At 40.1% G+C, this 25,878-nt stretch overlaps 1 pseudogene; it reads right to left on the reverse strand.

Annotated features, from left to right (window-relative positions):
- Positions 1–17,705: 17,705 nt before the first annotated feature.
- Positions 17,706–18,517, reverse strand: LOC123583650 (annotated as a pseudogene).
- Positions 18,518–25,878: the final 7,361 nt, after the last annotated feature.

Below are 25,878 nucleotides of genomic sequence, written 5' to 3' on the forward strand. Positions count from 1 at the left end.
ATTAATGGCCTCTGATGACCCCCATTACCATCTCCCTTCTTCCTGAAAGAAGGCATTTCATTGCTTTATGAAGCTGTACACAGAAGAGTAATTAAGTAACAATTCAGGCCAATGGCCTCTCGGAGGAATTAATGGTAGGGAGAGTTCATTAACCCCAGCTGGTTATAGCTTCTTCAGGAAATGCCCTGGACCAAGGTTATCTTGGCGATTAATGTATTGGATAGAGACTTTAACTAGGATAAAAATAAAGCTCTATCTCCTTCCTGGGGAGCTTTTCTCCTTGAGGGGCTACCAAAGGCAAGCCCGTAGGGGCAGCAGAACCCCAAGCTTGGGGCCTTGTGTGGGAGGAAGTCAACAGGTAGCCACTAGTAAGAATTGCTAAATAAAGGTAAAAACAGGGCCTTGGGGGCAGGTTAAGGTCCTTGAGGAAGCCTTCCTGCTATTTGGGAGGTGGCTTTTGATTAACACCCAATGCAGCTTTAGGGCAGCTGTTAACACCGCCTTAACTTTTCCAGGCCACACCCTGACCTGCATAGAGTCGCTGCCAGAGAGTCGCAGATTTTGCTGCATTGCTGCCAGGGATGCAGTGGCGTTTATGTGGAAATCTGTTGTGAAAACATCCTCTTTTGACAGGCTGGGCACATGGGCTCTTTTTGCTGGGGCTTCACCCTCCTACTCTGAGGGGTCTGGTCAGGTGCATAAGCCTGAGAAACTGCCTGGGCCCTTGTTCTTTCTGCCCCTTCCCGGGGAGAGAGACCTATTTCTTTTGCTCATCTCACTTGTCCTCACTTTACTTTGGCAAAATCTTCTTGGATATTTTTATAAATGAGCCTGGTTTTGAGGCTCATAGCCAGGCAAGGCTCTAGAACCTCATTTTAGATCAGTTTTCAAATACAGAATCAAGTACACTATTTTCCTTATGTCCTTACTTATTTTTAGTGACTATTTCTGTACAGTCTTTAGGCTCATGAAATCTCTTTCAGTTTCCTTTCAGAATCCTTCTCAGAATAGCTTTCTCAAAAGCAGAAACTTGAACTAAACTGAAATGTGAAGCAAAAGAGAGAAAGAGAGTGTACCAGTACTTAATATTGTCATTATTTAATATCCAGTAAACTGCGGAGTTTAAATTGGCAAAAGGTTATGTATTTTCTTTTAAAACTAAATCTATTTATTTTTGCCTGTTAAACGCTTTTTTATAGTTTTCATAGAATAGATATACTGTGGTACTTTCCTTTTTCACTTAATAATTTTTATGAACATTTCCCAGGTTGCTATATGCTGTCTGTAATTATAATTTCAAACACTACATAAAATTGTGCTGAGTTGATAACATTCATAATCTGCTTCATCCTAACCTTCTTACCACACTGTTTACCCTTTTGCATACCTATCTCCTCTTGAGGGCCTGGAGAGTACCTATATGAATTTTCTAGAGCTGCCATGACAAAGTACCATAGGCAGGGAGGCTTTAACAACAGAAGTGTATTTTCTCACAGGTCTGGAGGCTGCGAGTCCTAATCAAGGTGCCGGAAGGGCTGTTTATCCTAAGGCCTCTTTCCTGGGCTTGTAGATGGCTGTGTCTGTTCTGTGTCCTCAACACGGGCATCTCTGTGTGTGTGTGTCTGTGTTGTAATGTCATCTTATGAGGATGTCAGTCATGTAAGATTAGGACCCACCTTAATGACCTCATTTAAAATTAGTTACTGTTTTGAAGGCCCTATCTCCAGATAAAGTCACATTCTGAGGTACGAGGTATTTAGACCTCAATGTATGATTTTGGGGGGACGCAAGTCACTCTACATCAGGTATTCAGCAAGTGCTTAACTGTGACCAAATTTATGAACATTCAGGTTGTTCTCTCTTTGCCTAAATAACAGCACTTCAGAGAATATATCTGTAGAGTCATTATATTTTTTCAGGTAAAACCAGAGTATTAAAGTATATACACTTATATTTTTACTGGTTTTGAATGCCTATTCATTAATATATCTGTCAACTGCTTTTTACAGATGAGGAAAGTAAAGACAAGAGAGATTAAATGTCTTGTTGGGATTAAAACAGATTTTTAAAAAATCTGCCAAACCTGATACCGCATCTCTCAACATTTTCTGGTTCATTCTTCTGTAAGCCTAGGAAAGTGTAATAGGACAAGGGCATTTCCTCAGTTATAACACAGTGCTGGTATTGAGGAGCAGTTATTCTGAGTACTTCACATATTAGTGATATAATTTTCATTTTCAGTGAGGTCATTTCTTCTAAAGTAACCATGCTTGATCTCTGCTTTCATAACCCTTTGCTTTATTTTAAATTTGCTTCTCTAGCTTTAATTTAAAAAGTTTGCAGTTAGGAAGTGATTGTTAAATGGCAGATTACTAAAACGGATAACTAGAACCTCTGCAAGCAGACTTTTGTAAAAATTTTACATTGAAATTTAATATAATTCTATACTCCCTTCTCAGTTCTTCTGTGTTCTTTCTGCCGTGTACTGGGAATACCTTTAAATTTGCTTGTTGGTCCCTTCTGATAATTACAGAGAGGTCTTTCATGCATTGAGATTTTAGGATGTCTTTTGCTTAGCAGAAGTAATACTATGCTGGAATGTTTATAGAATAAATGGCTTGTGTGTAGCTTATCTTTGGCTCTATAATTCATTATTCTTCCTTTACTTAGCAGACATTGTTCTGAGCATCTAAGTGGGTAACAGGATGACCCAAAGATGACTAGAGTACTCTCAGTTTCATAAGGCTCTGCAGTGTGATAAATGTTATAATGCAGGCAGATAAAAATTGCTTTGGAATTCAGAGGGGGAGCATCTAACTTTATGATTTAGGGAAGCTTTAAAGGAGAGGTGCCTTTTGGATTGAGTTGAGTCCTAAAGGAAGAGAGAAACATTATACATAATAGAAAGGTTACTCTAAGAGGAGGGAACAACAGGTTCAAAGGCACAGTATGCTCAGTATTGAAGGGTAAAAATTCACTGTAGTTTCTGCCTAAAGTAGCACATCCCAATGTGTGTTACATGAACAGTGGGTTGTGTGACTGATAGATTTAGGTGAGACACAGAGGTAACATTTTTGAATTTAAAATTAATTTTAAATAGTGATAATATTTAGTAAAGCTATAAGTAGTACATTAAAACTTGATTTACAGAGGCACCTGGGTGGCTCAGTTGGTTAAGTGTTCAACTCTTGATTTTAGCCCAGGTCATGGTCTTACAGTTCATGGGATTGAGCCCTACGTCAGGCTCTGTGCTGACAGCGCGGATCCTGCTTGGGATTCTGTCTCTCCTGCTCTCCCTGCCCCTCCCCTGCTTGTGCTCTCTCTCTCTTTCTCAAAATATAAATAAATAAACTTAAAAAAACCCCCTTGATTTGGAGACATTGCTTTGAATGAGAATAAATTTATTTGAGTAAAAATAGTACGTGGTTTAAAGAAAAATAGTAAGTAGACAGTTATTCTGAGGGAAGATGAATGTTGCAAACATTGTGAAGGTAGAATGTGAGTAACTACAGTTTGGGGATTAGTGCTCTAAAAGCACATGTGGCAAAGGACAGCTAGGTCAGCAGAGGAGCACCACGTACTTGTGCTCAGGATGTTGGGTTTCATCTTGAAGCACCCCAAGAGGCATTAGAGACTTTTAGGTAGAAGGGTGACATCGTCATCATATTTGAGAAAGATAATTCTGGGGCAGTGAAGGATGGATGGGAGGAAGAAGCCCCCAGCGCTTGTCCATACTGTGCATTATCATCAGCCATCTCAGGGGAGATATTTTACTTTATGTTTCTGTTTGGAACGGAGGCTCAAGTTTTTATCATGCATTTTTTACCCCACTGGAAATTGCATATTAGAGTTTTTAATATTATTTTATGTTTGGTTTATAAGGGCAATATTAAATCTTCTTGGTGAATGATGTCTACCACACTTGGAATGAGAGAGTCTTTGTCCCTAACTCCTCCACTGTAACTTATGTAACCCTTGCTTTGAATAACTGCAATCTGTAGATGGTTTGGTTTCTCATTGTTCTTTATTAAGTTTATTTATTTATTTTGAGAGAGAGTGAGAGAGAGACCGAGAGCAAGCATGTGCGAGCAGGCAGGGAAGAGGCAGAGAGAGAGGGAGAGCCAGAATCCCAAGCAGGTTTTGCGGTGCAGAGCTGGACAAGGGGCTCGATCCCATGACCTTGAGATCATGACCTGAGCTGAAATCAAGAGTCTGACGCTTAACCACCTGAGCCACCCAGGTGTCCCTCTCATTGTTCTTTTAAAATGTTTTCATTGGGGCTAATTCTTCCCCTAAATAGACATGTGCAAATCCCATGACAATTTCTGGTTGCTTTCAGTCACAAAACAATGTTCCCCTTCAGTAATCAAAGGACCCACTACCATGTCATAATCAAAATTCTGTACTTGGTATGGAGTGGAGGTTTCTGCCTGCGGTGAGTGGAAAGATTGCAATGGGGAAGGGGCTTATTGATTTTCATCTCTCTCCACAGGGAGCACGTCTACTTCACCTTTCTACTGGGCCAGCTACTCATTCAGACACCTACCAGGTAAAAGAGGAAAGGGGACTTGAAAGTCCTTCCTTCACTGATTCTGTTGTGTGCCAGCACCCTGTCCCTCAAGGCCTGCTTGAAACTTAGACATGATGCTTTCTCTGGTAGATGCTTTAAAAATTTTTTTTTTCAATGTTTATTTATTTTTGGGACAGAGAGAGACAGGGCATGAACGGGGGAGGGGCAGAGAGAGAGGGAGACACAGAATCGGAAACAGGCTCCAGGCTCTGAGCCATCAGCCCAGAGCCTGACGCGGGGCTCAAACTCACGGACCGCGAGATCGTGACCTGGCTGAAGTCAGACACTCAACCGACTGCGCCACCCAGGCGCCCCTTCTGGTAGATGCTTTAAAGAAGGTGTTGGAGGTTGCCTAAACATTGTCACAACATAACTGGAATCTGTAGCTTTGACCTGGACCATGGCATGTCTAAACCAGTTGTTCCTTTGCTTCTCCCTCGGTCACTAAGACTTTTCTCATCCTGCCAGCTTCACTTCGCTGATCACTTGCCCTTCTAGGTGGCCAGGACTGGCAACATAATTTGTAGTACTCTGTGAGCTGAGTTCAGTCTGTGGAGAACTCGGAGAATGCAGGACTCTTCTCTTAGAAATTATTAAGAATTTCAAGCCAGTGACAGCAGAACATTAAACCAAGTATAGATTCCTTTTGAATGCAGCTCCTTGTGTGACTGGACAAGTTCCATGTCCATGAAGCTGGCCTTGTAGGTGGTTCTCAGGAATGAGACCTAAGACAATCCTGTGCAGGCAGACACAGTCACATAATTCTTTGTCTAAACAGGCTCTGGAACATAGGCCAGCTCCCACTTGTTTACTCTGTTGTCAAAGCAGTTAGCTAACCTGTATCATGCCCTTAGATTTTCTAGATGACAGACAGTGGTCTCCACTATTCCCTAAGGTTTCAAGGATGCTTAGTAAGATCTCCTAATGGGCTCACAAAAACCCTTCTCTTATATTATTTTCCTATTGTCGCTAAAATAAATCACAAATTTTGTGGCTTAACACAACACAGATTTATTATTTTACAGTTCTGGAAGTCAGAAAGCTGTCATGGTTCCCAATGGGTAGCATCAAGGTGTTGGCAATGTTACCTTCCTCTGGAGGCTCTAGGAAAGAATCTTTTTCCTTGCCTTTTCCAGCTTCTAACGGCCAACTGCATTCCTGGGTTCATGGCCCCTTCCTTCTACCTAAAAGCCAGAAGTGTATAATCTTCAAATCTCTCTGATTCTCTGAGCTTTGCTTCTGTGATCATATTGTCTTCTTTCACTCTGACTTTCCTGTGTCCCTCTTATAAGGACCCTGATGATTACCTCTAGTTCATCTAAATAACTCAGGTTAATCTCCCCATTTCAAGACCCTTTGTCATGTGAAGTAACATATCCACAGGGAATGGAGACAAGGACATGTTGGGGGCAGTCATCTTTCAACTTACCTTGCTTATCTTTTTTAAAAATTATTTTTATTTATTTTTGAGAGAGAGAGTATATGAGCAGGGAAGGGATGGCGGGGGGGTAGACCAAGGATCCAAAGCAAGGTCTGTGCTGACAACAGCCAACCCTATGTGGGGCTTGAACCCACGAACTGTGAGACCTAACCTAAAGTCAGATGTTCAACTGACTGAGCCACCCAGGCACCCCTACCTCATTTATCTTGAGGCAAAGAGAAGCAGTCCTCCCATCCTTCTTTGAATTCACATCTCACTAGCCTAGGGAGGGGTGTATACCCCATTGTGGGTATAGACACAGCACAGCCCTCTGAAGAAATCTTGCTGCCAATCTTGGCTCTACAGTAATTCTAAAAGTACGTGAGGAGTTTAAGAGTCATCTAAGAAGTTCTCCAAATAAACTGTTGATACTCAAGTCCTTATCTTAGGATCTATTTCAAATTCACTTTTGTCTTCTGCGTTCCTGATTTTACTGTTAAAATATTCCAGTACCAATTAGTATATCAACTTTGGTCCTTATAGAAAATGTTATAATAGATTAGTAGGAAAACAATAATACATCATTCCATTTTTTGAGTTAAAAGATTCATTTCCCTGTGATGAGAAGTTAATTTTGGAAATTCTGGGAAGTGGTTGTTTTCCTCTATTCTCTGCTTTGAGTCCTGATACCTTACAGTTTTCACAGTTACATGATTTAGAGTAAAATCTTCAAGTGTTATTTCAAAGAAAAGTTTTTTTTTTTCCTTTTCAAAATGGGATATTAGAATGGATAGCTGTATGTGACCTGTTTGACTTTCTCCTCTAAAGATTTAGCTCTGTGCCAGGCTCCATGACCACTCCCCTCGCTGATCATGGGGATCGAACTTATGTAGAATACAGCTAGCCTCCCTTTCTGTTTTCTTGACTCTCTGCTCCCAGCCTATCACCTAAGCTTGCATATCATTCCTGTGACCAGTATCCTATTTTCTTTCTCAGTTTCAGGGTCTAGAATTGTGTCACAAACCTACCTGGGAACACAGTTCTGACTTCTCCTGCAACTAGGCTCTATTTTCGTCAGAACCTGATGCACAGATCTCTGACCCTAAATTCTTCCCCAAAGGTGGGCCCATCCAGTGCTTCTACATCTCTCCAGAGTCCTGCCTGCCCAAGTCCTCATGGGTATATGGTGTGCCTCCTTACCAGAGAGTGCACCTATTGCCATTTGTTGGCTTTCCTTGGTTCTAATCACTTGCCTTGTCCCCTTCCTATGTCTCTACCAGCTCTCTAGATCTCAAATGCTTTCTGGACTACCATCCTCCCCTTTCCTGCCGAATCAGAACCTTGATAGCTGCCCTTTCCAGAAATTGTATTTTATCCCTGTTTTAACAGCTCTTCCTCATGTGGACTATTCTGCTGGGGATGGAATGCTTCTTGTAATAATATTAATGTATAAACTGGGGTATTTTTTATGAAAGTGAAACATGAGATTTTAGAATTGGGATATATTTTGAAAATTCTATGCATGGGGTATTGTCTGGTGACACTTAAACACATAAAGCATTTTAGGGAGCTATTTCACAAATAACATAGTGTTCTCAGAGGCTGAGTTATGCTACAATTCTGGAGAGAGGGTGCTCATCTTTAAATTTTATTTTTTTCTTCTAATACTCATTGATTTTTGTTTAGGCCCTTGTAATATTTAATAGACCTTTTTCCTGTGAAAATGTAAATAAACAAAGATAAAGCTGAATGTTTTCTTAAGCCGATTTTAGTTTTGAACACAACATCTCTGAGAGGTCAAATTCAAGATAATTTCAGAATTCTAAACAGGTTTTATAACCTCTATTGGCAAGAGATCTGTATTTGCAGAATCCATAAAGCTTTTAAGGTATAGTTGATATTGAAACAATAATGACCCTGGAACAGGATATTTCCTGGAGATTGATGACTGGCTGGGAGGGGTTGATGGCCTGAGGTGTAGTTGAGGGCCATTAACCTCAGACAGTCATTAAAGCCCAGGAAATGTCCTATGTCTAGGTCGTTATTGTTATTATAAATTGAAAATGGAAAAAAGAAACAGGCATACAGATGATCTGAAGGGCGCCTCCATTTCCAATGGTTTGAACAGGGAGCGTTCTGGGAGAATTTATTCCCCTGTCCATTAGACAACCAATCTCTCTGAATCCTCTGTCACATCGTCCTTCAAGTGATGGGTCTTTGTGCTGGAAATCCCTGAATTCCCCAGATACCTGGGTAGAGAGAACAGTTCCCTTGTTGCAGCTACCTTTGCTCAGTGACTGTATTAAACAAATAGTAATGGTGAATAGCTTTGCCACTACTCTTAATTGCACCCTACATTGCCATCTATGTCTTTCCCATGGGATCAGCTGTTTTCTTCCTATTTAGCTGCAGTAAATTTCCCACAGCTAAATTTTAAGCCCTTGAATATTTTGTCTCTGCTTATTTCTCAGGTCCTTGGGGTGAAAGTGCACGTTATTGGCTTTGCAGTTGTGCTGTCTAGAGTCAAGCTACATATGGCATCCCTGTTCAATTCCTTGTTCACTTTCCAAAAAGTTCTATAATTCAGTGATATTTTGAATTCCCAATTAATAAGTGATGTTTAGTTGGGAATGTATTAAATTTCAGCTTTTTTACCAATCCTATGGTAGCAGATTCACCTTCCTCTATTTTTTTTCAAGCAAAATATTCAAAATGGAGAAGTTGTCACTTTAGGATTTCTACTTAGGTTTCATAACAAAGCTGGATGTGAAATATTCAGCTTTAATATTCTGCAACAACTTGCCAGTTTTATTTTATTCATTGGCTATAGGCAGTTTCTTATAAAGTTTACCAAAAAATGTATCAGAGCAGTATGACCTGAACATCATCAAGCTACCGTTTCATTTACTCACAAGGTTTGAGCCATGTTTTGGATCAAATTCATCATTGTTGACTGAAAAAAAAAAAGAACGAAAGGAAAACTCAAAATATTTCCCTTGATAACATTGGTCAGAAACATCAGTTTTATAGAAGAAGAGCATTTCAGTGTATAGTGCTAGGCTGCCAATATTGTTAGGAATCTTATAAATACATGGCCCATCCTCAAAAGGCTCCTCCTCTTCCTGTAATGCCTATAATGGTACCTGAAATTCCTGTTACTTATGACTTTGGTCTAAGGTATTGAAATTTCCAGTTCAATAAATACAAATGGTAGGGGTGTCTGGGTGGCTCAGTTGGTTAAACATCAGACTTTGGCTCAGGTCCATGATATCGCACCTCCTGAGTTTGAGTCCCGCGTTGGGCTGTGTGCTGACAGTTCAGCTCTCCCTGGAGCCTGCTTCAGCTTCTGTGTCTCCCTCTCTCTCTGCCCCTCCCCTGCATGCACTCTGTCTTCTCAAAAGTAAATAAACATTGAAAAAATACAAATGGTAAGTTTTCAACCATTGATACTTACCTTAATTTTAAGTTATTAAATCTTCCAGACCACAGTTGTCCTGGAGATTCAATATAATAAAAATGGTTACATTTCATAAATAATAAAAGGGAAGTATCATGAAAATATTCTTTTTTCAAATCCCTGTCGATGTAATCTATGAAATTCCTTTTCTTGACAGGGTGTTCAGGGTAATTCACATTCTCTTTGATGTCTCTAAAAGTCCTCCTCTTCCACCATTCATTTTCAGTATATGTGCTGCCGAAGCGAGCACATCCACCATTCATTTTCATGTTGATACTTTTTTATTAAGCATGTCGTGTGTGTGTGTGTGTGTGTGTGTGTGTGTGTGTGTGTGTGTGTACGCGTGCGCGCACTGCTCTGTTGCTATCTAGAATCTCTTTTTTAGGCTGACATTTTTGGTGAGGTGGGCTGACTTTCATACAGGCTGTAGGATTTGTTGTTGCCTTATGATGGCACAGCTCATGAAATGAATATCACCTGATTGGTTGGTAGTGTTACTCTGGTGAAATGTAGAACTCTATTTGCACCAGCTATGGCTTTTTTTTTTTTTCATGATAATCTGATTTTGGGTTTTTATTTTTGTAGTGTGCCTGTTGATTTCCTAATTTATTTTAATTCAATAATTCTTCTCCTCAAACCTGTGAGTTCCTATATTGCCCCTTCTAGTGGAATTTGGTGCATGTTATTATGGGAATGGTTTGGGAGATATTACAAATGATGTTGTCCATGGTGACCTGTAAAATCACCCCCTGACCCTCTACTGAACTAGGCGTCTTGAATCTCCCTTTGGGCCAAATTCCCTCTATATTTCACACTGTTGAAAAGTTCCTGGGCCCTCTCTCTGAGTGGTTCTGTAACCACATCTCTAGTCCATCAATCACTGCTTGTTGGTGAAGGCCCTGCAATCATCCTGGATAGTCTATACAGAAGCACACTGCCATATCTAAATTTTTGAATTGCAAGGATAGACTATAGACCATTTGAGGACTCTGACTTCAGATTAATTTTTCAAGTAATTTTTATTGTGCTTCTGTAAGGCATACCAAAAGGCATAAATATCCTGAGTGTACAACCACAATATAATCCAGACAAGAGAGGGAAAATGAGACAACATCAAATAATGAAAATGTGGCTGTCCTTATTCTAAAAGAAGATGAAAGCATGAGAAAATGTAACTATATTTGTTGTATACTTTTTTATTTGGGTATAAGCTTCTAATTACTACTCTTCTTCTCTGTATTATGATATAATTATATATTATAGTACTTCATTGTAGGTAGTCAACAGCAGGTACCTTAATAATATGTTGGCTAGGTTGCAGAAGGTTTCGGCTACTTTTAATAATTATAATAGTCTTACATTGTTTCAAAATTTTAATTTTATTTTTTAAAAAATATTTATTTATTTTGAGAAAAAGAGAGCATGTGTGAGCAGGAGAGGGGTAGAGAGAGAGGGAGAGAGAATCCTAAGCAGGCTCTGTGTCATTAGCACAGAGCCTGACCCGGAGCTCAATCCCACAAACCACAAGATCATGTCCTGAGCTGAATGCAAGAGTTGGACGTTTAACCCACTGAACCACCCAGGAACCCCTCAAAAATTTAATTTTGAATTGGATTCAAAGCTGTGTTTCCCTCTTCATTCTACACAGAATGACGTCTCCCTACTCTATCTTCTGGCCAGGTGGAAGGCAAGGTGGAAGGAAAAGGACAAGGGTAAACACTTCCCTGTTAAACTGCCTGTGGTGAAGTTGAGTTCTCTGACTGGTTAGTTGTCTTCATGTGTTTGGCTCAAGGTAATCATTTATTACCTTTTGTGGGCAGGCATGTAGGTACTGGTCCTCTCATATGTAGGTTCTTTGAAGAGTTTCCAAAGTCCTTCCCTACCTAATGCATAGTTTTGGATGTGAAAAATCTGGCTTTAATTTTCCACTCCCTTAGTGCTTCTTAAAGTTGTCCACCCAAAATCAAGGTCTCTCTTTCCTGGTGGTCAGCTTTCTTGATGAAGTCTAGAAAGACAGCTAGTGTTTAGCAATTTTTTTCCTGTCTATTGACCCTTTGGAAAGTCATCCATCTATGACCTGTCAAATAATGGGGCAGGTAGCTTCATGGCTGCCTCTTCTCCCAGCATACTTTCCAGCTCTCTTTCCGTGATTCAGGTAGCCCAGGTGTGCTGGCCAAACAGATTGCTGTCTGGAAAATAAACTGCCCAACTTCCCTTCATGTAGACACCTCCTGTTTGTTTGTTTGTTTGTTTATTATTTATTTATTTATTTATTTATTTATTTTATTTTTTTTTTTTAAATTTTTTTTTCAACGTTTATTTATTTTTGGGACAGAGAGAGACAGAGCATGAACGGGGGAGGGGCAGAGAGAGAGGGAGACACAGAATCGGAAACAGGCTCCAGGCTCTGAGCCATCAGCCCAGAGCCCGACGCGGGGCTCGAACTCACGGACCGCGAGATCGTGACCTGGCTGAAGTCAGACGCTTAACCGACTGCGCCACCCAGGCGCCCCTGTTTGTTTATTATTTAAATCCAAGTTAGTTACCGTATAGTTTAGTAATGGTTTCAGTAGTAGAACCCAGTGATTGATCATTTACATATAACATCCAGTGCTCATGACAAGTGCCTTCCTTAATATCCATCACCCATTTAGCCCATCCCCCCACCCAACACCCCTCCAGCAACCCTCAGTTTGTTCTCTGTATTTAAGAGTCTATTATGGTTTGTCTCCCTCTCTGTTTTTTGTATATTTTTGCTTCTCTTTCCCTATGTTCATCTGTTTTGTTTCTTAAATTACACGTATGAGTGAAGTCATATGATATTTGTCTTTCTCTGGCTGACTTATTTCACTTAGCATAATACACTCTAGTTCCATCCACGTTGTTGCAAATGGTGAGATTTCATTCTTTTTGATCACCGAGTAATATTCTATTGTATATGTATACCACCTCTTCTTTATCCATCAGTCGATGGACATTTGGGCTTTTCCATACTTTGGCTATGGTTGATAGCGCTGCTATGAACATTGAGGAGCATGTACCCCTTTGAATTAACATTTTGTATCCTTTGGATAAATACCTACTAGTGTAATTGCTGGGTTGTAGAGTAGTTCTATTTTTAGTTTTTTGAGGAACCTTCATACTGTTTTCCAGAGTGGCTACACCAGTTTGCATTCCCACCAGGAAAGCAAAAGAGTTCCTCTTTCTCTGCATCCTCTCCAACATCTATTGTTGTCTGAGTTGTTAATTGTGACAAGTGTGAGGTGGTGTCTCATATTGTGGTTTTGATTTGTATTTCCCTGATGATCAGTGATTTTGAGCACCTTTTCACGTGTCTGTTAGCCATTTGGATGTCTTGTTTGGAAAAGTAGACACTTCCTATTATTAACATGGATCACTTTTGAACCCACTTCCCTTGAATTTAAGTAACAAGATAATTTACTCTCCTTCTCCCTCATGGAATAGTGTCTCCTTAGGAGGCTACTTTTCTCACTACTTTCTAAGTTCTCTTTTTACATTACACAGGGAGAGGTGGTAATACTTGGTAGTAAGGCTTGTTCTAAACTGAGGTCTGTTAGTGAACCCTGTAGGGATATTCTGTGTATTAGAATGTGGGAGTCTTAGCATATTTTAGTCTTGACCTCGATATCAGATGTAGTTCTGGGAAACCTGGAAAATTCCCACTTGACATCCTGCTTCAATCCAAAGGAAAAGGAAAAGGGGGAGAATATTAGATAAAATCATTATTGCTCTTCCTATCTTAAAAGAATAAAATCAGACTCTGATAACCAAAGGTGAATGGGCAGAAACCAGTATGAACCATTTGGGGAAATTTGCTAGACCAGAGAGGCTTGCCATATCTCCTACACAGAGTCCAGAAGGATGAGACTCCTTTCAAAGGCACCTGATGCAATAGTAACAGTTAAGAGAGAAAACAAAAGTCAGATTCTGTTCCTGTTGGCTCTGAATACCTGATCTCCCTCCTGGAAAGAGGAGAACTTAGTATATGAAAATAGAATCAAATTTCAAGGGACTTGGGGGAACAGAGAACACTGATGTGCTTTGAGTTCAGGTCTTCAGGCCCTGATACATTATACTCCAAGATGTCACAACCAACGAATATGATTTCTGTTTACCTTTTGGTCATCACTAAGAGCACCTGGTTTTTTTCTGCTCTTGTTGTTTTGTTGTTGTTTCACTTTTTTTCTTGACAGTTCAAGAATTTACAGTGAAAATGCCAAAAAAAAAAAAAAATCTAATGGAGAAAAAAAAAGAAAGGTAAAGGATTTTGAGAACTATAGCCTACTAATTTTGATGTCATTGTAAGCGTCATTTTTGACTAGACTAGTTAAGTACATATGAGCAGTTATCAAGGGAGAGTGATCATTGAAAGCAACATGGATTCCATAACAATAACTGGACCAATCAGATCTCGTTTCCCTTTTATTAGACTAGTAATTCTAAGTAAAGCCAAAATATTATGTATTCTAAATTCCATGGAGCATCTCATGTTCTCTCATTGCATTCTCAAAGATATGGTTGGGAAATAGGAGTGAATTATTGTTTGCATAGGTGGATTCGCAGCTCTTTGAAAAAAAACTCATTCATTAAACAAATAATTTTGAATTTTTGTTGTATTCTAGGCAATGTGCCCAGTCCTCAGGAGAAGAGACTAGAGAATTAACATTCATTAAGTGTCGGCTGTGTGCACTTATGCTTGGTGCCTTGTACATGGGATCTCTTTCACTTGTCCGAGAGGTGGATATCATCATCTCTATTTTTACAAGTGAGGAAACCGAGGTTCAGAGTTGTTGTCCAAGATCATAACATTAGTATGATGTGTGGCCAAGATTCAAATTTTGGTCTACTTCATGGTAAAGCCATAATCTTCCCATGATGTGATTTTCATTGCTCCAGAGAGTAAAGCTAATTACCAAGAGAGGAGTCAGCATCGTAAATTCAGCATCACATGCTGAGTCACTATAATGAGGAACTCTCCATCACCTGGAGCTCTGAGGCCCCTCAAGTATGAGTGAGCTCTGTGCCTGCCCCACCCACTCTCACTGCAGGTTTTCAAGGAAAGAAGGAAGGACTCTTTGTTAGAGATCACAGGATGTGATACCTCTGTTAGGGGAAATGTTGAGTTACATCACCTCTGAAATCCTTTGCAATTAGAGTAGCCTTTGAGTCTGTGACATTCTATGCCTACAAGAGTCACTCTACTTCTGAGAAAATGTGTTTGTTTACTGCCTTTTGACTTAATGATATAGTGAAAATATTATACTATGCTTTCATTTATTTTTTTAAATGTTTAATTTGAGAGAGGGAGAAACAGAATGTGCACAAACCGGGGAGAGACAAAGAGAGAGGGGGAACGGAGGATGCAAAGCAGGCTTTGTGCTGACAGCATAGGGCCCCATGTAGGGTTCGAACTATGAGATCAGGACCCGAGCTGAAGTTGGATGCTTAACTGACTGAGCCACCCAGACACCCCTATTTTAACTATGCTTTTAAAACTCTTTATAAATGTCATTTTTAAAGACATCATTTTTGAAGTTTTTTATATATAATATTTTATCTTTACTTCAGATTATTCCTTAGGAAAGATGCTTAAGTGTGGAATTATTGTAACAAAGTATTGGAGGCTTTAAACGTGTGTGTGTGTGTATAAAATCCAATAGTTCTTTAATAAGTTGTTGAAAGAGGTCATCGGAGAATGTGACTGCCAGTTGATCTGAGAGCTGGACCCAGGCAACTGGAGGCTTCTCATTCCCTCCCCTGTCCTTGCAATGTCTGTTCTACCCATCATTCCCACAGTGGGAGCCATTTTCACACCCTTGAGAGAACAGTGTATTCTTCAGACCATCTGGATATGGTATACATGACTGAACTCAGTTAAAGGCCTCTGTATAAACTTTAAGGTTCTGGTGGTTGGGCACAGACATCTACTCATGTTGGGGATGCCCAAGACAAGCCTTGTATGTAAGTTCTGTTGCTTTTAAACCTGTCACCTGCCAATCTGGAATGGTTTACTTCTTTCTTCAGTCTCTCCTTGCTCTCTCTGTACGAGGGCCAGTTTCACATTTTATCCGGGAAACTCCTGAGGTTTTCAACCAACAAAAGTATCTGTGCAGAATTATATTCCCACAAGCAGGGCTTGAGAGTACTTCTCTTCTCTTCTGTGTTGAATGATTATCACAATTTTGGGTAAATATTTAGGTGAAAAATAGTTATCTAAAATATGCTTCAGTTTTCTTTGATTATTCATGCGGCATATTTAAAAATTTTCATATTTATTAGCCATTTTATCCTTTTAATGTTCATTTTTTTATGAGGTAAAATACCAGTTTATATAAGTAATTTATATATTCAGAAAATTACCACTCTTATGCAGTGTATAAGTACACTTTCCCCCCCTCTATTTTGAGTTTTAATTCTCTTTTTTGGGGGGGATGAGGAGGGACTGATTCTTTATTTCAAAAAGACCCTTGTCAATTTTCAGAAACAAAACAGTTGTATTATTGGCTTTTCCTTCTCTGTGGAGATGGCAATATGCATTAAGCTGAAAAATTACTTAACAAAGGTGAGAAAGAGGTTAGACTACTGCTTCAGAACTGTGGAAAAATTATAGTAAAACCTTGGGTTGCGAGTAACTTGTTCTGTGAGTGTTCCACAAGATAAACAAACATTTGTAATAAATTTTACTTGATAAATAAGTGATGTCTTGGAATATGAGTAGTATGTGATGCTGAATGTCACATGATCACCACTGAGCCATTGTTTCTCTGTCCCTTTCTCTCTCTTTTCTCTCATTGTGGGATTGTGGGTGATCATCTCCTATGCTCGGATGCTCTGACTCAGGCTGTGATGTTTGGCATAAATCAGTGTTTTTTCAGAATGTTGGAAGGTGTTCACAACTGTCACTAGTGTATGTTTTGTCACTTCAAAGCACCTATGGACAGTCCTTTGTCTTTCCATACAAGAGTAAGCTTAGGAATGCTATGCTTCATTCTAGGTCAGGCTGCCTGCAGATATAGATCCTTTCCTCTGTTGCCTTATTGCCAGTTACTTTATTTAAAAAAAAGTTTTTTTTAACGTTTATTTATTTTTTGAGACAGAGAGAGACAGAACATGAACAGGGGAGGGTCAGAGAGAGGGAGACACAGAATCTGAAACAGGCTCCAGGCTCCGAGCTGTCAGCACAGAGCCCGATGCCGGGGCTCGAATTCACAGACCGTGAGATCATGACCTGAGCCGAAGTCGGCCGCTCAACCGACTGAGCCACCCAGGTGCCTCTTATTGCCAGTTACTTTAAATACAGCATATGACAAGAGTTTATTACTAGTTTACTGTAGTCAACATCTGTATGAGCATATACAGTGGCCCCCATGCAGAAAAAGATTCCATTGAGCCAATAGATAGCAGTGATTCCATTAGTGATAGGGAAAGTCATCTTCTACAATAAGCCTCCTTTCTCATCTCCCTTACACCAGCCACTAAGGTTTTCAAACGTAAGTTCAGGTTAGTTTGATTATTTTTCTTTATATTTTATATTTTCTTTATTATTTTCTATTATATTACAGTATTGTAATCATTTTTATATGAATATTTTTGGGTTGTGAAATGAATCATCTGAGCTGCCATTATTTCTTATGGGGAAGTTCACTTTGATATACAAGTGTTTTGGATTACAAGCATGTTTGTGGAATGAATTATGCTCGCAAACCAGGGTTTACTGTATTTGGAATGTTTTACAAATGGTTGCCACATCATCAACAAAAAAGGTAATTACAAAATGTGTACATCACAACATGCTTTTTTTTAAGTTTATTTTGAGAGAGAGAGAGCATCAGAAGAGAGAGAGGGAGAGGGGGAGGGAGGGAGAAAGAGAGAGAGGGAGAGAGAGAATCCCTAGCACACTCTGCATTGCAAGGGCAGAGTCTGATGTGGGACTTGAACCCACAAACCATGAGATCATGACCTGAGCTGAAACCAAGAGTTGGATGCCTAACTGACCGAGCCACCCAGATGCCCCAAAAGTGATTTAAAAAATAACTTTTTTTTTAAGAAAGAGGGAGTGCGCATGAGTAACACGCTTTTAATGACTCTTTGCATTGTGCTCACATTCCCTTAAATGTTGTTCCCAGAGATGCTCAGACTCAAGCCCAACTGGAATCTCTAGGGAGAGGCAGATACTGGTGAAAAAGACACAGGAGTTGGGATGGGAGATGCGGCAAAAGGAGAAAGCAGTCATCCAGTTAGAGATCAGCCCTCAGTTTCAAGGCCAGCTTCGGGCATGCTGGCCTCAGGCTGGAGCTGGGGTCAGAAGGAGAGGCAGCTGCAGGGCAGATATCATTTAGGTTAGGCAGAAGCTGGTCCAGCATCCTTTGTGTACAGAGGTGTTCCTCTGTGGTGCATATTGGCGTATCTTGTAAATCATCACTTGTCTTCGCTAGTTTGGCACACTCAGCACAGGTCTTTGCCTGCTTAAGTTTATCAGTAAGATTCTTTATCTCTTCTTCATATTTATCTCCATTCCGAGAGTACTTTTCTGCAGCAGCTCTCAGACACCAGGTTCTGCTCCATCAGGTCTGATGTCCTCCTCCATCTTCAGCAGCTCTGAACTCTGCCAGTTCACTTCACTCCTCTGTGCATTCCAGATCCTCCCTCAGTGATCACCAGCTTCCGGGCCACTCCTTCGTACATCCGATCTGCCTCTTCCGTAATGTGCTCTGCTTGTCCGAATTGGGTTTTCTGGAGTTCATCTTTGCTTCATCTTTTAAGGCTCCATTTTCAATAGCCTTCATACGTGTCTTGTTCTCAGTAGTAGGTTTCTGGGCTTCCTCCAGCTTTTGCAGGGCAGTGGCCAGGTGCTCCTGGGCAGGGTCCATCTCTTCCTCAACCAGCTGGATCCTGCGGTTTTAGGAGACCACCTCGGCCTCAGCTTGCTCCCAGACTCACCTTTCCCCTTCACTTCCCGCTCCAGGGGCTCGGCCCTGTCCTCTGCACCACTGGCCTGCTGCTGCAGAACCAGCATCTTCACTGCCTCGATAGTAGTGGTCCTGGCCATGGTGCCCACCCAGCTGCTGCCAGCACTTGGCTTCCTGCCTCCTGTACTCGGCACTGCAGCCACATCTCTATCTCTCTTTCTTAGATTTTATTTTTGGGGCACCTGGGTGGCTCAGTCGGTTGAACGTCTGATGTTGGCTCAGGTCATGATCTCACGGTTTGTGGGTTCGGGCCCCGTGTCGGGGTATGTGCTGGCAGCTCAGGGCCTGGAGCCTGCTTTGGATTCTGTGTCTCCCTCTCTCTGCTCCTCCCTTGCTCATACTCTGTCTCTGTCTCTGTCTCTCTCCCTCTCTCTCTCTCTCTGTCTCTCTCCATCCCCCCCCAAATAATTAAAAAAATAAAGATTTTATTTTTAAGTAGTTTCTACACCCAACACGTGACTCAAACCCACAACCCCCAGATCAAGAGCTGCATGCTCTGCTGACTGAGCCATCCAGGTGCCCCTACAGCTACTTCTCTTTAATGTTTTTTGGTTATATTAGACAGAAAGCTTCAAACCAGCTTAACAAAAAAATGGGAATTTACTGGCTCATTGATGGCTCCAGAGAACTGCCTTTAGGTAGTGCTGAGTTCAGGGGCTTAATAGCATCATCCAGACTCGGAATCTGTCCATCTCTCAGCTTGCATTTCCTCTGGATTGACATAATTCAGGCATAGCTTTCTTCTTGGTGACAAAATGGCCATGCAGAGATCCAGCTTTCTTAGTCACTCAGTGAAGGAAGGTTCCCTTTTCCAGTCACTGGAATGAGTACTCTAATGAGTCTCACTGGTGGACATGGCTGTGTGTCCCTTCCTGAAACAGTCATTCTGCCCAGGAACATAGAATGTGGGAATGGCCATATTTACCTTGATCATCCACTTTTGGAGGGATAGGGACAGACTTACATAAGCCAAGAGGGAGCATATTATTAACCCAAAGGAAAATTAAAGTTCTGCTACAAAAAAATTTAGATGTCTATTATAGTTTTAATTTTGCTAAAGATGTTTTCTGATAAAAAGACAAAATATTATGTTGTCACATTTAAGTTTTCCTGTAATTTCTTGACTAACTTTAAGACTTAAAAAGCCACAGGATCAACAAAATTACTTTTTATTTTCTTCAATTTTTTATGGTTTATATTTTTGTATGTATCTTTTAAGTAAACTAGAACTATATAGAGTTAAAAGTCAAATAAATTACTAAAAATTTTAGTAATATTTATCACTGAAACTGATTTGAGTTATCACCTTCACAACATAAATTTTAGTGAACACTACTTTCTATTTCTAAGCCTCTTATTGACTTTTTAATGTCTGTTTTTTAAAGATTTTATTTTTGGGGCGCCTGGGTGGCGCAGTCGGTTAGGCGTCCGACTTCAGCCAGGTCACGATCTCGCGGTCCGTGAGTTCGAGCCCCGCGTCGGGCTCTGGGCTGATGGCTCAGAGCCTGGAGCCTGTTTCCGATTCTGTGTCTCCCTCTCTCTCTGCCCTTCCCCCGTTCATGCTCTGTCTCTCTCTGTCCCAAAAATAAATAAACGTTGAAAAAAAAAAAAATTAAAAAAAAAAAAAAAAAAGATTTTATTTTTAAGTAATCTCTAAACCTAATTTGGGGTTTAAACTTAAAACCCCAAGAGATCAAGAGTTGCAGGTTCCATGACAAAGCCAGCCAGGTGCCCCTTTTCTGTGTATTCTTATGCCAGCGCTATAGTATTTTAGTTACTGTAGCTATGTAATAGGCTTTGATATTTGGTGGGGCAAATAAATGGCAGGTAGCTTGAATGACAGGGGATAGGAAGACCTGGAGTCAAGAGTCTTACCTACCACAGTAGAGCCTGTTTTTACCCAGAAGAGGCTGCCTGTGCATGTGGGCTCTCCTGGAGCTGAGGTTAAGGAGTATTGAAAGGGAAGAGAGAGTAAGAAAGCAGGGTCATAGGGCCATGGAACCCAAACGTTGCTACTGCTTTAAAATATGGTAGTGCCTGTGTATTACCAGGCACTAGAGAAGATGTGGTCTTCTCTATTTGGAGCTCAAGGCAATTTATTATGTAGGCAGTTGCTTTTTAGAACATTCTTTTTTTTTTTTTTTTCTGACTTGTTTTTGACATCTCCAAGTTAGGCTATTGATGCCACTCATGCTTGAGAGAGTGAAACCAGTTCCACGTTAGCACTTAATGAGCTTGTTGCTTCCAGGACTATTTACCCAGGGAGAGAGGGTGGTACCTAACACTGAGAAATGACAGCCAACGGTTACATAAGCCTGTCATGAGGGCTACTGGAAACATTCAGGGAACAAAGGGGCCCCCTGCCCTCCTGATAACATCACTTAAGTGATGTCCTTTTTATCCTGTTGTAAGGCTTATTCTGTCTCTACTGCAGTTCAGAAGGGAATCTTAGAGGGGGTATTATGGTTCTCTTTAGCCATCAAATGTTTATTAAACTTAAAAAAAAAATGTTTGTTTTTGAGAGAGAGAGCATGCATGTGTAGGGGAAGGGCAGAGAGAAAAGGAGACAGAGGATCCGAAGCAGGCTCCACGATGTAAGCGCATAGCTCGACATGGAGCTTGAACCCAGGAACCAAACTGAGATCATGACTTGGGCTGAGGTTGGATGCCCATCTGCCTGAGCCACCCAGGCACCCCAAATGTTTATTAAACTCTTAATATTTGCTGGGCATTGTGCTTGGGAATTTTAATATAAATAAAATATTATTCCCTTTTTAAAGGGTCCACTGTCAGGTCCAGTAGTTCTTAGTTCCTTGCATTTGCATTCTCAAAATTTAGGCTCCCACTCTGAGGACTTAAGGCACTTGACATTGCCCCTTGTGGTCCATTTAGAGGTCAGAATAAATTGCCTTCCATGTTTAAACAGATTCTATAACTTTTAGGGTTCCCACTTATGCCCACTTTGTGGAAGGAAATAGCCCACCACCCCACCCTCCACCATATCTCCTTCTGTTATCCCAGGCCTGACTGTTGGTAAGCATGCAGTATTAGGCTCTTTTTCCAAAATTGCTGTTCATGATAGAATATATTGCTTTATTTTTCAAACTCAATGTGCCCCTTTTGCTGATGTTGACATGACAGGATTTTCATACCCTGGACATCTTAAATCTGGACTCTTCCAAGCCTGAGCTTTACCTTATAAAGCTCCTTGTTGCATTTTTGGAATTCAAGGTAGTTATGATTATATTTTACTCAATTCCTATGAAATTCTGTTGTTAACAGGGACATTCTGGGGGGTCAGAAGATGAACTTGTAGCTACGTCAAAACCATTTCACTCTCAACAAAGCAAAGATACACTGGCTCTGGTTGCTTCTCAGTAGCCAGGGATATGCTGCTTTCTTCATTGATCGTATTAAGTGACCAGATCCTGTCTTTTGGGGTAAAAAATATCCATGTAATTATATGCTCTAATTTATCATTCAGTGATCATATTAGTTATGTCGCCTTCTTGCATTCCGTCATCTGAGCCCCCCCTGAGCTGTGAGGCTATTACCCTCTCAGGAAGGCACTGACTTACTCATCAAGGGGGACTACTTCCTCTCCATTCTGCTCTGTCTCCCTGGAAGCCTTCCAACAGGACATCAACATTTACAAATTGATTTGTACTACCTTGGCCAGAATGTAATTCTAATTCCAGTTTCATCTCCTGTAGGCCTTCTACAAAATTCCAACTATTCCTGTCTGAGTTTCCCTTTCTTGTAGTCCAATAGTTGCCCCTCAGTTTTATTTGCCGATTATTTGACAAAAATCTACCTTTTGTCAATCTTCTTTATCCTTCAAGGGCCCTATTTATTTTCTAGCTCTTCCAAGAGGCTTACCTGAATACTCAAGCTGACTTCAAAGTCACAATCACTTATATGCTACTAATTTGGTACTTAATTATTAAACACCTTCTATCACAGTGTAGCGGTTAAGGTCATAGGCCTTAGAGATAGTTCTCTGGGTTTTTGAGCTGCTTAAATTTGGGCAAGTTATTTACCACTTCTAGGTTTCAATTTCTCCATTGGCTTGGTAAAACAGGGCTAAGAATGACCTTACCTGGTATCACAGCAGAGTCCATCTAGTGTTCTGTATGTAGTAGATGCTCAAGAAGTAAGGAGGAAGTGCTTGAAGCTTCTTTTTGACAATGATGGGTTTGCTTTAGAAAATAGTTTCCTGGGACACCTGGGTGGCTCAGTGGGTTAAGCATCCTACTTTGGCTCAGGTCATGCTCTCATGTTCTGTGAGTTCCAGTGCTGACAGCTCAGAGCCTGGAGCCTGCTTCGGATTCTGTCTTACTTGTGCTCTGTCTCTTTCTCTCAAAAATAAATAGACGTTAAAAAAAAAGTTTCTTAAAAAAAAGTAGTTTCCTGCTGTAAAATTTCTCATATGTGTTGAATAAAAGTGGTCTATAGGCAAAAATCTTTTTGAATTCTTAGAGTAAGGATTATGGACTAATGCATTATGGTCTCAAATTTTCTGAATTAACAATGTGATGAAATTAACTCAATCTCATTGGAGCTCAAAACAGGGTGATAACAATTGTCATATACTTCCCTGACAGGTGTCAGAAGAATGAATAACACATTAACAAAAGAGTGTGACCATATGTAAATTACTGAAACATTGAGAGTTTCTGGCCTTTCTCATGAATGGTACTGAAAGGTATTTAAATAGATTTTTAGGAAGTTTTCTTTGTGAATTGGTTTCTCTTAGATTTTCCTAGAAGTCTTCTTGGTCATGTTTAACCATTGTCATTTAAGTGAGGATTGATTTAGTAGCAGAGTTCCCCGCCCCCCCCCCCCCCCCCCCCCCCCCCGCCCCCGAGAACTTGTTTTAATGTTATTTTCAGAGAGTTACTGGCTGGCCCTAATTTGGTGTATCCTGTAGGTCAAGGCTTTTCATTTTGTGCCATCGTATTGTCCCTCTTTTGAAGCCTCTCTGGTTAGCTCATAATTTCTAGTTTGAGTTCTGTCACAAGTAACCTGTGGGATCTTAGGACCTTATTTTCTAAACAAAGAGATAAATTTGATGATTCTCAGTAATTGTGAACATTAGCATATTTCCTTTAACATCACCATCAATTGTATATGTATGTGGTGGAGGAAACACTATATTAACTGTATACAGTTTTTATATATGATTTTTTATAATAAATGGTCAGTATAATTTTATGCCATTTTCATAACTACCACAATCAAAATTTGTGTTTAAGCCTTTTACACTTCAGCATTCAAATGTTCTTAGTCACTGGCTTTTATAAATGACATACTGGTACACTGTTCTTCTTGCTTTTAACTGCATCATTTTTAGGACTTAGAGTGTAATCTTGTCGAGATTTCCAGAACTTTGCATTTTCATTTCCTTTTTGGTTCAATTCATACATATGAAATATTACATATAAACATATGATATATAATCAATACATAATATATCACATATATGCAATATATAATCCACTAAAGAGAACAATGATGTAATATATATATAAATTATACTTTATATATATAACTTTTCCTTAATTGAATTATATATCAAATATAATATGTTGAATATATATAATTTTATCCTTAATTGAATTGTGTATTGAAGGTCAGCTGGAAGATTTTGTCAGATAGATGTTCTAGCTGAAGGTTAGTCTCCGTGATACATGGATTCATTCTTCCAATTTCTACTAATTTAAACAATTCTGAGTGGTTCCAGAAGCTTCTGTTGCCTCTGATCACGTTGCCTGTGTGAAACAAATTTCTGTAAATTGAATACAATTGGAAAAATTAATGCTATATTACAGGTGTGTGTGTGTGTGTGTGTGTGTGTGTGTGTGTGTGTGTGTAATCTTTTGAAGACATTTTAAACCAAAGGTTGGAATCCAAATTTGAGTTAAAAATTCAATAAAATTGGTTCCAACAATAAAAATAACATGACTGAAGTGGTTGGATGAATGTTCACCTTCAAATGTTTACCGTTTTGCAGATGTGCAGGCAATAGTGACTATTGGCACTTCATAACTTATTCTGCTGCCTAGAGGTTGTCAGATATTTTTTTAGACATCTATTCTGTGGATCTCAATTTTAGAAATGTTACAATGGAAAAATTATATCTTGGAAACAAGAAAGCATGGTGTATAACTGTCAATCAAGTGTAACTTATTTTCCCTTGCTGCCCTGCTCCCAAAGGCATGTTAGTATTATTTATATTGTTTTGCCATAAATATGGCCCTTAAAATATTTAAGGGTTTGAAAGCCACCAATATTGATGATGTTGGGTGTGGCCCAAATAAAGGCCACTATATTGCATGAAAAGCTTGGTAAGAGTTTTGGTACCCTCTCATTCTTCAGGGGAGCCTTTCTGTTAAGGTATCAGAGGCTTTTCCCTTGCTTCAGGAAGCCCATTGTCCTGTCCAGGCAGAGAAATTAAATTGGTTGGATATTTTATAGATCTCTCTTGTTCCTCCTGGACACAGAAGAGAAAGCCCAACACCTGACGCTTGGAAAGCTTAAGCCTCTGAGTGAAAAATTGCCATGAATTTGAATGAAGATAAGAGAGAAGGGGACAGTGAAAGATGTTCCAGTGGTGAGAGATCATCGGTGTTGGCGGCTGCCCCTCCCTCTTATCTCACCTAATGGCGGTTGCCTGCCAATGTTTATTTGTCCATTGCCATTCACCAGCTGCTCCTCTACCATGTTGTTTTCCTTCCCAGATGGCAACACGATGTTCCACGATAAAACTGACACAAAAAACAATGCAAAATTTGTCTAAGAGAGGTTCAGCAAGCATGAGAAAAACATCTGATATCTCTCAGAGCCCGCCAAGTTCGCAGCTTACAGTGCCAGAGTAATTATGGGATGATTTGAACAGAGGCAATGCATGGGGAAGCCACTTCCAAATGTATCAGGTAGGTTTCCAGAAGAGGCAAAACATTCAGCTTTCTCGTTCCTCTGGCATCCTGACAGAATCAATGAGTGCTGCCTCTGGCTCCCAGAAGCCTCGTACATTATGGAATCTGTGCTTTACCCCATGCCGCCTAATTAATGGCCCACTATTTTAAAAACTCTTTTATTCAATTAGACTCTGCTTTCAATACGATAAACACTCTTGCTATCAAAATCCTGGGAAACCAACATTTATAGGCTGCCTTCTTGCCAAAGCATCTGCTTTTCTTTTGCCCTTCGTCTTTTATTTGGTCCATTCTTCATTTGGCTGTTTGATTCTGTAAAAATTGACTGCTATTTTGGGGAATTATATGAAAGGAGAGGGTTCCTTTGCCATTTTGGTATTCTGAAGGCTATTTCTCCCTTAGCCTCAACACAGGAGCACAAACCAAAGAGAATCGTTTTATTATTATAGATTACAAAGAGCCACAGATGTTGTTTAAAGTGCTGTTTGTTTGTTTGTTTGTTT

Source organism: Leopardus geoffroyi, chromosome B3 (genome assembly GCF_018350155.1).
Source record: "Leopardus geoffroyi isolate Oge1 chromosome B3, O.geoffroyi_Oge1_pat1.0, whole genome shotgun sequence".
Lineage (NCBI taxonomy): Eukaryota > Metazoa > Chordata > Mammalia > Carnivora > Felidae > Leopardus > Leopardus geoffroyi.